The sequence below is a fragment of the Eubalaena glacialis genome, chromosome 9 (assembly GCF_028564815.1).
Source record: "Eubalaena glacialis isolate mEubGla1 chromosome 9, mEubGla1.1.hap2.+ XY, whole genome shotgun sequence".
Lineage (NCBI taxonomy): Eukaryota > Metazoa > Chordata > Mammalia > Artiodactyla > Balaenidae > Eubalaena > Eubalaena glacialis.
Window position 1 is genome coordinate 20,149,616 of NC_083724.1, and position 13,736 is coordinate 20,163,351.

Consider the following 13,736-nt stretch of genomic DNA (forward strand, 5'->3'; position numbering starts at 1 on the left):
GGAGCAAAATGTACATTTTTCTCAATTAGCAGGAGAGAAAAAGGAGTAGGAACTCAGGAAAGTTTGTCAGAGAAAGACTAGAAATGATTTAAAAGAAGAAAAAAAAAAAAACAGCAGTGGTGGTACGGATGAGAGGGACTTGGGAGAACAGAAATGGCTAAGGGAAAGATTTAAGTAATTTGCTGAGCAGGGTGTTACATCGACCCCTTCCTAGGTCTCCACTATGAAATATTTAGTCAAGTCTACATTTCTCTTTAACACTTTCTGGGAGTAGATTCTTTGGGAGGAGCAGGCACTGGAAGAAGTGTTGAATTCATCAACCCAAGTGGTATGTGGTAAAAACAGACAGGTTTTGAGGACCCGAAGCCACAGAATAAGGGGGCGCCTGGCATTTATACCCTAACTCTGTAGGACAAATGAATCCTGCTTAAACCAACTCACGCACTCTTGAAAAGATATCTGCAACCTAAGCATGTGTAACCTAAGCAAGGTTTCTACCGTCTCATATTCTAACTTGAGAAAGTTTCCATTTTCGTTTTTCACCAACCCTCCTCTGAGCAGAGGTACCTGACTGTCACCTCGTGAGGGGCTCCTAATCTCAGTCTCTGTCAAGCAATGCCCTGGAAGTCAACATCTGAAGACACAAGGGGGCACAGAATTTAAAGGAATCCAGCAGCACGACAAAAAAGTATAAGAGAATAATCATTAATAACCCAAGGTAAGGATAACCCACAGGGAGAGGACAGCCTAGGAAGTTTAAAATGAAATTCTGTCACTCCCCAAGGGTTACGCACCCCCTGGAAATGCTGTGAGCAAATGACACCATCTACACAAGTAAAACAAATCATTTTTCTAACTGGGAACCCAGGTTACCTGAAACATATGCCTCTTTGGACAAGAGGCTGATGGGTGAGTTGATGAAAAATAATGAGTGTAAATGTATTTCTGCCTCTGGGAAAATTCATAGGACTTTCTCCATACTTGGTGACTTTCTTCACCCTGTTTCTCCATCACACACCAATGTCTCCTGTAACTTCCTTGTCCAGTTCCTTCTCAGAATCCCGCCGTCACACAAAGGTTGGCTCAGAGAAGGGCCCAGCACCTCCAGGAGGGTTGATATGAACAGGCACTAAAGCAAGGAAGTGCTGAGGGAAACTGGGCAGCATTCCCCAAACAAGGGAGGCTTCCAGAATCCCTGGAATACCACTGATTGTCCTGGCACTGGGGGACAAAGCCCTTAAGTTAAGAGGATACAGAAGTCAGTCAGTGTCATCTCTGGAAAGATCCTGAGAGATCAGCTGAGCCAGTGTTTGAACGGAAGCCCAATATGGGACAGAGACTAAAATCCTCACATGTGGCGGCAGCTGAGCGGGGATTTGAGCCCAGACTCCTTAAGCCATTATTCCCCACCAGGCCGTACTGGTCCCCACTGTAGCCTTTCTGTAACTCCTCAGGTCACATCTTTCCAGCCCTGCACTGCAGTAGGCCCCAACCTTCAGGGATTCTTCTGTTTCTCCCTGCCCCTCTCAAAACAATCTGGGATCATCACTCTAATGTGAGACACAGGTGGTCTGTAGATTTTGTACACGGTCAAATCACAGAAAAATGTTAGGGTCCCATGATGTCAAAGTTCTCTCTCTCAGAAACTGAAGAAATATATGATAAGGACAATATTTTGCAATAAAAATATTAAAAGCTTGTCTTAATTTGAGGTTACGCATATATGTGTGTATGTATATATATGTATATATGTGTGTATAAGTAGGTATGTGTATATGCATGTACATATATGTATATTATATATACACATATGTGTACATGTGTGTATATGCTTTCCCCTAATAATTGTTGTATAGGTCATCTGCTTAACCTGGGGTCCTGGGAAGAAACCTGATTCTTGCTCTGGGCATTGCAAAATTTATATACTCTTGTATTTATTTTTAATTATGGAAAGAACAGAAAGTAATATTTCTCCCATGCCTCACCAGTGTATTTAATAACTATTAATATTTTGCTATATTTGGTTCTGCTTCTTTTAAAAAATAAAATAATACAGATAGAGCTGAAGTCTCACCCCTCCAACCATTTCCCTATGCCCTCCCCAGAGGTAACAACTACCTGGGAGTTTTCATGTCCCCTTCATTTACATAATTTCATATTTCTTGTCCCATAAGAATATACAGTACAATTTTGTGTGTTTTTAAATTTTTCAATAAATATCATACTGTATATAACATTTGTGACTTGAAATTTTTCATATAACGTTAAGTTTTTGAGATTTTTCCAGGCTGACCCACGTCGATCTAGGTCATTCATTTAACTGCTATTATACTATTTCATTGTTTGAATATACCAGAGTGTGCTCATCCTCCTAAGGATAAGCATGTAGTTTGTCTCCCACTTTTGCTGCAATAAGGATCTTCCTGTACAGTTCCCCCTCCTTTTTGCCATTTTTCAATACAGCAAAAATCCTCTTTGAAAATTAGAAATAGTACCCTAAAGCTACCGAGTTAGCCTTGACCAGTGAGGGTTTAGACCCCTCTGTGGTCACAGCTCATGAGCTGGAGCCTTGGAATCTAAAGAGCTCTTTCCATCTTTCCTAAGAACCTCTCTGCTCTGTACAACCGTTCCACGTGAAGTCCCAAGTGCCAGTGTGGTGCCAGGCCCCGGGCCAGGTGCCAGCCTATGCTTCAGCACGGTGTGTGCCGTGGCTCTTCCAGGCTGCTGCAAAATCAGCTCTAGTTAGCGTGTGCTTAAAACACGCCTTTCCAAAGCACTCTGGGGCTCCCCTGGATCCAGTTCTCTTTCTGGAGAATAAATGAAAAATCCCAGACTGCAAGACGAATGAACATAAACCCAGAAGGAAATTTCTCCCCCAAGACCAAACGTCCATGTTCCTTGGGCTCTGTTCCCTTTTCTCTTCAGACTCCACACGGTCTCCCTGGGTGACTTCATCAACCCCCTTGCTTTCAAATGACATCTTCTTGCCAATGACTACATCATCTCTACCTTCAGTTCGGTTCTTTTCCTAAAATCCAGCCCCATACATTGAGTAGCTATCGCACTCTACCCATTAGTTCTCTCTGAGACCTTGCAATGGAAGATTGGAGTCAACGTCTAGTGCAGTGGCTTTCAAATTCACTTTTTTTTTTTTACCATGACCCAGAGAAAAAAACACTTTAGTTCGCAAATGATTGCATGTACGTGTGCACACACAAACAAAACAACACACACACCTAAGACAAGCATTTCATTAAGTAATACTTATGCTTACTATTTGTGACTAAGGAAAAAAATCTTGTTATGACCACCTGAATTGATTTTATGATGCTCTAGTGAGTCACAACCCACAACTGTTCAAGCTTGCCTTTCCCTGCTCCGGAGGTGGGGAAGCTAAAGATATACTTTCCTTACTCCCTTGCAGCTTGGGCTTTAGAATAGTTCGGTCTGAGATGGACAAGATTTAGGAATGTTCGTCCATTCACCCAGCAAGCACAGCTGTGGAGGCCTGTGGTTTTCCTGTAGCTGCATTTGCATAGCTTCCAGTGTTCAGATACTAGCTTAATAGGTATGGCGCGCCTGGGTGTAGGGAGAGGAGCATCCATTCTGCTGACATGGTCTGTTGCAGATTCACATTGGTTCTAGAACTGGCAGCAGCAGTGGCTTCCTTACTGGGTTGGTTTCCTGTTTGAAACAGCAGTGTTGTGGCTGTAGAGGGGGCAGCTTCCTGACTGCAAGACTGTTGAAGAGACAGCAGCGACCATAGTGGCTCAGTTCCTAGGAGCAGCGTTAGAGGTTGCTCCTGAAAGCTCAACCTGGATTCTGTTTGCTCAGCCCTCCGACAATTCTGTAAGCCATTTAATACCCTGGGATAAATGCCTTCCTGCTAAAAAGCTGGAGAGAAGTCTGCTCCCTGCAACTGATCCCTGATGGATACAATCTCAATATGTATAAAACTGACCTCATGATACACACCCCAGACTTGTCACCATCCCCATGTTCCAAATCTCAAAGACTACCTGAGACTCTCATGACCCTTCTTTCCTGTCTCGCATCCAAACAACATCTGTCCAGTTTATCCAGTTCTCTGGTCCTAGCCACCAGCATCTCACGTGCACTATTCCCATCACCTCCTAATTCACATCCCTGTCTCCTGACTTACTCCTTACAAATCACATCTCCAGACAGAATAACAACTTTCCATTGTTCTTGGAATTGATAGTAATAATGATCATTTATCAAACTTTTACGTCGTATGCCTTTGTCATGTACTCACTCATTCAATCCTCAAATCAGCCCTATGAGGGAGGCATTATTACCGCCACACTGCAGGCAACAATGACATTGAGACTCTGAGACACAGTGGCATGGCCAACGTCACACAGCCAGGGGTAGCACAGCTGGGATTCAAGCCCTGGTCTGGGAACATCCCATTTCAACATTCGTGTTCCAGTCACTACGAATCCAGCCTTCCTAAATTCCAAGCTCTCCAAACCAGCTCTATATCCATCTAGATCCTGCCTTTCTCTTCAGCTTCATGCGTTCATACCCACCTCCCACCTCCCATGCTCTATGCTCAGATGACATTGAACTTCTCCCAATTCCTCAAACCTTCTGTGTTCAGCCTTGTCGCCAGGTGTTTGCACATGTTCTTCCTTCTGCCTGGAATGCTCATTTCACTCTCTTTTGCCTGGTTAACTCCTAACATTATTCTGAGCTCCTCAACGAAGTCTTTCTGACTCTTCTGGCCTCACCTAATTTCCTGCTGTCTTCTCTCACGCTTGCCCCATCCTTAAGTGCATGACACTGTATTGTCCACCCCTGGTTCTCTCTATAGCTCCTCTCCAACATCCAAAGTCCTCGACGGCAGGAACCTTATTCAGCATTGGGTCCTCTATAGCCCAGCACAGTTCCTGATATAACAGATAGCTATATTTCTTAACTATAGATAGCTCGATAGCTATATTTCTTAAATAAATAATCAAAAAAAATCTCTTTAAACATGGGCCCCATTCTAGGTTAAAGATATCCCTGGTGGCTCAGTGGTTAGGAATCCGCCTGCCAGTGCAGGGGACACGGGTTCGAGCCCTGGTCTGGGAGGATCCCACATGCCACGGAGCAACTAAGCCCGTGCTCCACAACTACTGAGCCTGCGCTCTAGAGCCCGAGCTCACTGCAACTAGAGAAAGCCTGCGCGCAGCAACAAAGACCCAACGCAGCCAAAAGTAAATAAATAAAATTAATTAATTAAAACAAAAAAAATTTTTTTAAATAATAAAAATATCAAATAAGCCACCAAAATAATTTAAAAATTTAAAATCCTTACTAAATATGGAAATGTAAATTGAAAGTCACCTTTTCTCTTATGAATGTTTTTCAGCACTCAGGAGAGTAAGAATGTTGATTAAAGAGAGGTGAAATTTTCAGAAAACAAAATCCACCTGTGCCATCAGAAATTTGGAAGGGAAAAAGACAAACGCTCACTTACTTTATTGAACCTTTTCTATAAGCCAGGTATAATATTTGCTATATAATCTGTCTCTTACTATCCTTATAAGACAGCTATATGCTATTGGAATCATTTCGCAGGAGGGGATACTCACCCTAGAGAGTTTAAATCAAATTTAACACCTTAGAACCAACTGAAGGACTTCTTAAAACCCTCATGCCCAGGCCACATCTCAGACCAATCAAATTAGAATCTCTAGGGCTTCCCTGGTGGCACAGTGGTTGAGAATCTGCCTGCCAATGCAGGGGACACGGGTTCGAGCCCTGGTCTGGGAAGATCCCACATGCCGCGGAGCAACTAGGCCCGTGAGCCACAATTACTGAGCCTGCACGTCTGGAGCCTGTGCTCCGCAACAAGGGAGGCCACGATAGTGAGAGGCCCGCGCACCGCGATGAAGAGTGGCCCCCACTTGCCGCAACTAGAGAAAGCCCTCGCACAGAAACGAAGACTCAACACAACCAAAAATAAAAGTAAATAAAAAACAAGGGTATCTTTAAAAAAAAAAAAAAATTAGAATCTCTAGAGTTAGGACCCAGGCATTAGGAATGAGCTCCCACAATTTAAGCTAAGTTTAAAAGTCAATGGTTTAAACCCATGCTATCCATATTGTGCCCTGGACCAGCAGCCTTAGCATCCCTAGATAGCTTATTCAAAACGCACACTCTCACACTCACCCAGACCTACTAGAAAAGAATGTGCGTTTTAATAAGATCCAAAAGGGATTCATGGGCACTGAATGGTCTGAGCAGCACTGGTCTCCATGACTTTCCCTGGTAAGTGGAGATTACTCTGAATCCATTATGCTGCCTTGTTTCCCTCGAGCTGATTTTGGAAAATGGATTTTCCATTCCCTTCTACTGCATATGCAGATGTGAGGGTTTGGACACTGCCAAAGGCATAGTTAAGTCACTATGATAGTATTCATTTGTAATTATCATCACCGAGTTTTTAAAATTTGCTTTTGGTCCAGCTCTCTCCCCTGGGAATCTTAGGCAAGAGCTGGGACAAAATTCTGGCCAATATGTCGAAAGCTCTGGATACAGTACAGAGAGGGGGATGTACTTTCCCTGTGGCCAAGGAACAGAGAAAACAAGTTTGGGGGCAGCAGGTGGGAAGGAACACTTTGGAAACCTGACTTTGAATCCTAGCTCAGGTAATTGTTAACATTAGGATTTTGATGCGTCACAAACACTTTTTAAACTTAAATTTCCTCAGCTGTGAAATGAGGAGCATAATCCTTCCCAAAGCTGTGGGAGAAGAAACACACAATAAGCTTGAAAAGTACACAAACGTGAGGTAATGTTATTATATTCCATATTCACAAAGGAGTTTGACTGTGGGAAAAGGAGCAGGGGGAAATGTTTGAGAGGAATGAAGTTCCTCAAATTCACCAAAGCCATGTCTCCCTTCTGTGGCCAGAAAAACTAGCCATTTGACAAACAAAAGTGTCCGTGAGACAAACACCCGGAGGTGCTTTTTTTTTTTTTTAACATCTTTATTGGAGTATAATTGCTTTACAATGGTGTGTTAGTTTCTGCTTTATAACAAAGTGAATCAGTTATACATATACATATGTTCCCATATCTCTTCCCTCTTGCATCTCCCTCCCTCCCACCCTCCCTATCCCACCCCTCTAGGTGATCACAAAGCACCGAACTGATCTCCCTGTGCTACGCGGCTGCTTCCCACTAGCTATCTATTTTACGTTTGGTAGTGTATATATGTCCATGCCACTCTCTCACTTTGTCACATCTTACCCTTCTCCCTCCCCATATCCTCAAGTCCACTCTCTAGTAGGTCTGTGTCTTTATTCCCGTCTTTCCACTAGGTTCTTCATGACTTTTTTTTTTTAATTTTCCTTAGATTCCATATATATGTGTTAGCATACTGTACTTGTTTTTCTCTTTCTGACTTACTTCACTCTGTATGACAGACTCTAACTCCATCCACCTCACTACAAATAACTCCATTTCGTTTCTTTTTATGGCTGAGTAATATTCCACTGTATATATGTGCCACATCTTCTTTATCCATTCATCCGATGATGGACACTTAGGTTGCTTTCATGTCCTGGCTATTGTAAATAGAGCTGCAATGAACATTTTGGTACATGACTCTTTTTGAATTATGGTTTCCGGAGGTGCTTTTATACTTTAGGGAAAACTGGCCTGGATAAGCCAATGGAATACTTGGGAGATAGAGTGTTGACAGTCCCCTCCCTGTGTCTCCCTCATGGCAGCAGTGGACTATTGGTATCTGCATGTCTTTTTTCCTACTTAGAACATCTAGAAGGCAAGACTCTTCCTCTGAATCCCCAGCACCTAGATCAGTGTCGGGCACAAAGTCAGCACTCGGAAAAAGTAGATTGCACCCACAGCGAGACAGAGAATTAATGGGTGAGGATGTCAGTGCAGCTAGTTAGGAACATACTGAAAAGAAGTTTTATCCCTCCCACCACTGGAAGGCTCCAAGGGAAAACCAGCTGAAGTATGTCATCATTTCATCCCCTCTGCTCGGGGCCCAGATGACGTAACTGCCATGACCTGACCTTGCCTTCTGCTCTCACAATTAGTTTCATTTTACCAGCTGGCCTCATGCACACAGCATCAGGCACAGAAGAAAAGGGAAGGAAGGCCATCTGTCACGGGATTGACACATCAGGATGAGGAAAATCAAGAAAATGCTTAAGGAGGCTTAATTCCTACTACCAAAGTTACATTCTTACACTCGAATATATAGTCTTAATTGGATCTGATCTTCCCATGCTCCTCCTTCAATAACTATGGTGTGTTTATTTAAACAGCTTTATATTATATGAACATACATAATTGATAACACTTACTGAATGCTTCCTTACCAGGTTCCCAGGCATCATATTGAAGCCTTCAAATACTGCAGGCTATTGCATTCTCATACCACCTTATGAGAGATTGCCATTCCCGTGTTACAGATGAGGAAACTGAGGCTTGAAGAAACGCATCAGCAAGTCCAAGTTTAAGCAGCTCAAGAGCCAGGATGTAAATGCCCAAAGTCTGACTCGAGAGCCACATCCCTAAGGATACTACACTGCTCTGCTGTGAAGCCACCTGACTTTGCACATGTGATTCCTTTGTCTACAAGGTCCTTGCCCTCCCTTTTCAGCTTGGTTAACTGACCTCATCCATAAAATCTCAACTCAAACACTATTTCTCAAGAACCATTCCCAGTCTAAGTTAGGCATTCCACCCGGGCCTTGATATCCTCACCTCTATTAAAACACTTATCACCTTGTACTACAGTTGTATGATGATGTGTTTGCTTCCCTTGTTAGATTGCAGACTTCTTAATAAGACAGTGCTTAAACAGAGTACACTTCTCCTGCCAGTGTCTACAAAATAAAGTGATTCTTGCTTCTAAATTATTTTGGCATGATACCCCACCATTCACACCCTACTCTGGACTCTGGAAGGGACACTGCTACCTTGAGGCCGGTCACTCTACATCACTTAGCCTTTATGCTTCATTCTGGCTGCTCCAGAAATTCTGGCTGCTTCTCCCCATGGTCACTGTCATTGCTAAGTGGAAAACCATGAACTTGAAGATACCAATCACTCTAGGCCTAACTCCACACAGGCAGGCAATGTCTCACTTCCCACTACCATAATTACCCAGGCCTTTTCATGACTGAGTATCCTAACCCAACTCTTCCTGGCCCCAGAGATAGAAAGAAGAGTGACCACCCCCAACCCAAAGTGCCAACTCATTTCCTGCCCAGAATTAAACACTTCCCAAAATGAATGACTATGTGAACATCCACTCCCTTCAGGGAAAAACCCCTCCCCATCTAGCAGGTTGTCAACTTACCCTATGACCCCAACCTGACAATCACCTAACAGTCCAATATTGGTACCCCTCCCAAAGTTTATCTTTATCTGCTACCACCTTGTTGTTCTAGGATAGTTCTTTTTTTTTTTTTTTTTTTTTTTCATTTTTGGGGGAGTTTTTCTTGAACATGGGAGCCAACCGGAAAGAACTGAAGCTAGAACAATTTGAGTATCCGAAAGCTATTAAACCTTTTGGAGATGAGGCACCAGGGAAGGTGATATATATGTATATATTTCGTATATATTTTAGTCTGAAGGGGATGGATACATGGGTGTATTCACTTTAAAATTCTGTTGAGCTATACACTGATGATTTATGCACATACTGTATGCATGTTATAGTGTAGGATCATTCTTGACGCACAATGGGCATTTGATAGATATTTGTTGAATAAATGAAAGGTTTGCTGAAAACCATCTTAGATGTCTGTACAGTACTTAGAGTTTACAAAACCACTCTTTCAAGTGACAGATGATGCACTCAGCTCGCAGGGGCAGAGCTGGAAGCCCCTAGTATTCTGATTTCTTGCCCAGACTATACTATATTCTGGGGTCAGCAAACAATAGCTTTGGGGCAGCTGCATGCTTTGTAAATAAAGTTTTATTGGAACACAGCTGTGTCCACTCATTTATATACACTCTATGACTGCTTTTCTGCTATTGATATAATGACTACAAACTGAGTAGTTAAGCCAGGATGCAAGAGAAGCTCTATGGCCTGCTAAGCCTGAAATATTGACTATTTGGTCCTTCGTAGAAAGTGTTTGCCAACTCTGCTATATACTGCTGGTGACTCCATATATGTTCAGATGTACATACTTACATACCACACACACACATCCTAAATTCACTCACAAATAGAACCATTTGGCCACTGCCTCTATCTGAACTTCTCAATATTATTAGCTGTGAGAAGGGAGTATCAAGTATGTTGGAATCGTGTATAGAATATGTCTGTGAACGCTGAGTGACAGGTTCTATGGGCCCATGCATGGGCTTTGATCATGGCAGTATCTATTCTAAAAATATGAGTAACAAACTAAAAGAAGAAAAGGCTTCAGAGGCAAGTCCACCAAAAACAATGAGAAGGAATAACTTCCAGTAAGAGGGGACAGAACCATGAAAAAACGGAATAATTTTAAATCACAACTTGGACCCCTTAGCTCACAGTTTTGTGAAAGCCCTATACACCCTTATAATTGACCCAATTCGGTCCTGTAGTAATATGATGGCTGACACTGAAACACATTTCTTGTATTATTTTCATTTTTTATTATTATTAAATCTTGATGACTTGAGTTAGAGAAAAAAACTGCCAGGAGCTTTCTAAGTCAAGAGCCTGAATTAACCTTTGAGGACAATGAGTTTTTTCTTTTGGGAAAAAACATTAATGGACCTTTTAGTTACACAAAAACAAAGCAAAGATCTTGTTCTAAAAAAAGAGGCTTGAGATGTGAGGATTTGAAATTCTTTACAATGATGAAAAGGTTTTAAATGGATGTCTCTTTCTAAAATAGGGATTCAGAATGCACTGCTCCAAGAAAATTATTGTTTGCTCTTAGATGTTTTTCTTCAATCAGCTACCCAGGGGAGTTTGGATACAGAGACAAGATGGTGGCTAGAGGGATAGGAAAACATAACTTCCATTTACACTAGTAAAGGGGACTTAAGTGAATTCTCTGTGAATTCTGGAAACCAATATATGGCTATTTTCTGGACTGAATTATCCAGACTCCCAGAAATATACTATCAGACGTAAGGTCCTACTCAAACATGGGGCCAAATCTAACACTGTGGGTAGTGGAACATTATTGGTGCCCAATAAAGACAAGGTATCATTATTACTCCTCTTTGAATCACATGGTAGGTACTTAGGAAATATTTATTGACTTGAATAGAAGCTGAAATCACCTCTAAAAAAAACTTCCTATATTGATTTTTTTTTCTTTTAGTTCAGTCTCTCTTAAACTGAAGATATTCTATCTAAATACTCACTAAATGAGCTCTATATTCTTATATTTTTAAAATAAGTAACTCAAGGCTCCTTTTAAATAAAGGACTACCAAGAATAGCATTCTGTTTCAGAAAACATATGGTATAGGGGAAAATTGTGAAAGACTGAAATTTAGTGGAATTACTGACTATCTCATAAATTCTAATTATTTCAAGCTTTTGTTGTCTCTGATATTTTTTACAACCCTTAAAGTTACAGAAAAATGATAGTAATACAGATAATTCTTGTCCATAAAAATGCAAATTATGCCCCCATGCAATGCGACTGATTATCATTCTGTGGATATTGAACAGTTTTGCAAGTTTTTCATCTACTGTAACCCTCTCCCTGACCCAGGGAGAGTCAGGTCTATTAGCACCTCAAGAGAATTCTCTTTGGTAAACACTGGTCTATACCCTTTTCTGGAATTGTTAACTCAATAACAATTGGCCAAAAAGTTCCTTTGGTTTTTAAGTGAAAATAAAAGATACATTTTTCATTTTCACCAAGAACTTTATTGAACAACCTATTCACCGTTTTGTTCCACTACCTTCTGCCATTTTTCAGGCAACTTCATAATTCCATTTTCCCGAAACTTTTTAACTTTTTGAGCAAAGAACTGTTCCAGGTGCCTTTTACAGTCTTCCAGGAATTGAAATTTTTTCCATTAAGAGAATTTGTAAAGACTGAAATAAATGGAAATTTGAAGGTTCAATGTCTGGTGAACACGGTGGATGAAGCAGAACTTCCCAGCCAAGCTGTTAACAGTTTTTGCCTGGTAATCAAAGAAGCATGTGGTCTTGTGTTATCCTGATGCAAGATTATGCATTTTCTGTTGACTAGTTCTGGACTTTTTTCGACGAGTGCTGCTTTCAGTTGGTCTAATTGGGAGCAGTACTTGTTGGAATTAATCGTTTGGTTTTCCGGAAGGAGCTCATAATAGAGAACTCCCTTCCAATCCCACCATATAAACAACATCACCTTTTTTGGATGAAGACTGGCCTTTGGTGTGGTTGGTGGTGGTGGTTCATTTCACTTGCCCCACGATCTCTTCCGTTTCACATTATTGTACAGTATGCACTTTTCATTGCCTGTCACAATTTGCTTTAAAAACAGAACGTTTTCATTACATTTAAGTAGAGAATTGCAGGCAGAAATACGTTCAGGAAGGTCTTCTTTCGCTTAACTTATGTGGAACCCAAACATCGAAGTGATTAACATAACCAAGCTGGTGCAAATGATTTTCAGTGATTGATTTGGGTATTTTGAGTATGTCCGCTATCTCCTGCATGGTATAACGTTGATTGTTTTCAGTTAATGTCTCGATTTGATCACTATCAACCTAAGCTGGTCTACCTGACCATGGAGCATGGTCCAGCAAGAAATCTCCAGCGCAAAACTTCGCAAACCACTTTTGACACGTTTGATCAGTCACAGCACCTTCTCCGTACACTGCACAAATCTTTTTCTGCGTTTCAGTTGCATTTTTACCTTTCTTGAAATAATAAAGCATAATACGCCGAAAATGTTGCTTTTTCTCTTCCATCTTCAACATTAAAATGGCTACACAAAAATTCACCAATTTTGATGGGTTTTTTTTACATGCATACTGATATGACAGCTGTCACAATGCAATCTAACAAAATTGTTTCAAATGAAGTAAAAGACAACTAAGCGCTACTAGAGCCATCTTACTGAAAAACCAAACGAACTTCTTGGCCAACCCAATACATATATGAATATACATATACATGTATATCTCATACTCACAGATGTACATGTACTAGTGACTGCGGTACAGATTTATAGCATTCTGGTAGTCCAGCTATTTTTAAGTAGTGTTTTTGTTCAACAAATAAGATTTTTTGCTATTTTTAATCTGAATATTAAAATACAGAAGAAAGCTGAATGCTGCATTGAAAAGGAGGCCTATTGTCCCTATTTTACTGAGAATCAGAGATGAAAATCACCTAGCTAATAAATACTAAATGGAAAAACCAGGACTCTAGCCCAGATTTTCAGGAACCAAATTAGTTTTTATTCTATTTCTTGAGAGAAGCTTTCTACATCTCTTTCTCTGAATACTTAAAGAAGTAAAATCTCCACATAATAGAGACACATACATATCCCAGAAATATCACTTCAAAAAGGATCAGGCTAATGGTATTTCAGAAATACAGTTAAAAAAATACTGAAATCCCAATATTATCATTTTGCTGTTCTATTACAGGTAGTAAATTTGACTAGCACAAAGGAAATGCAAGAAAAGTACAAGACTCAGATGTGCTTTTATAGCGCTTAAAAACTAATTTGGAAAATAAGTTATACGTACACAAAACATCCAGATAAAAGTATGGAAGAGTATAAAATG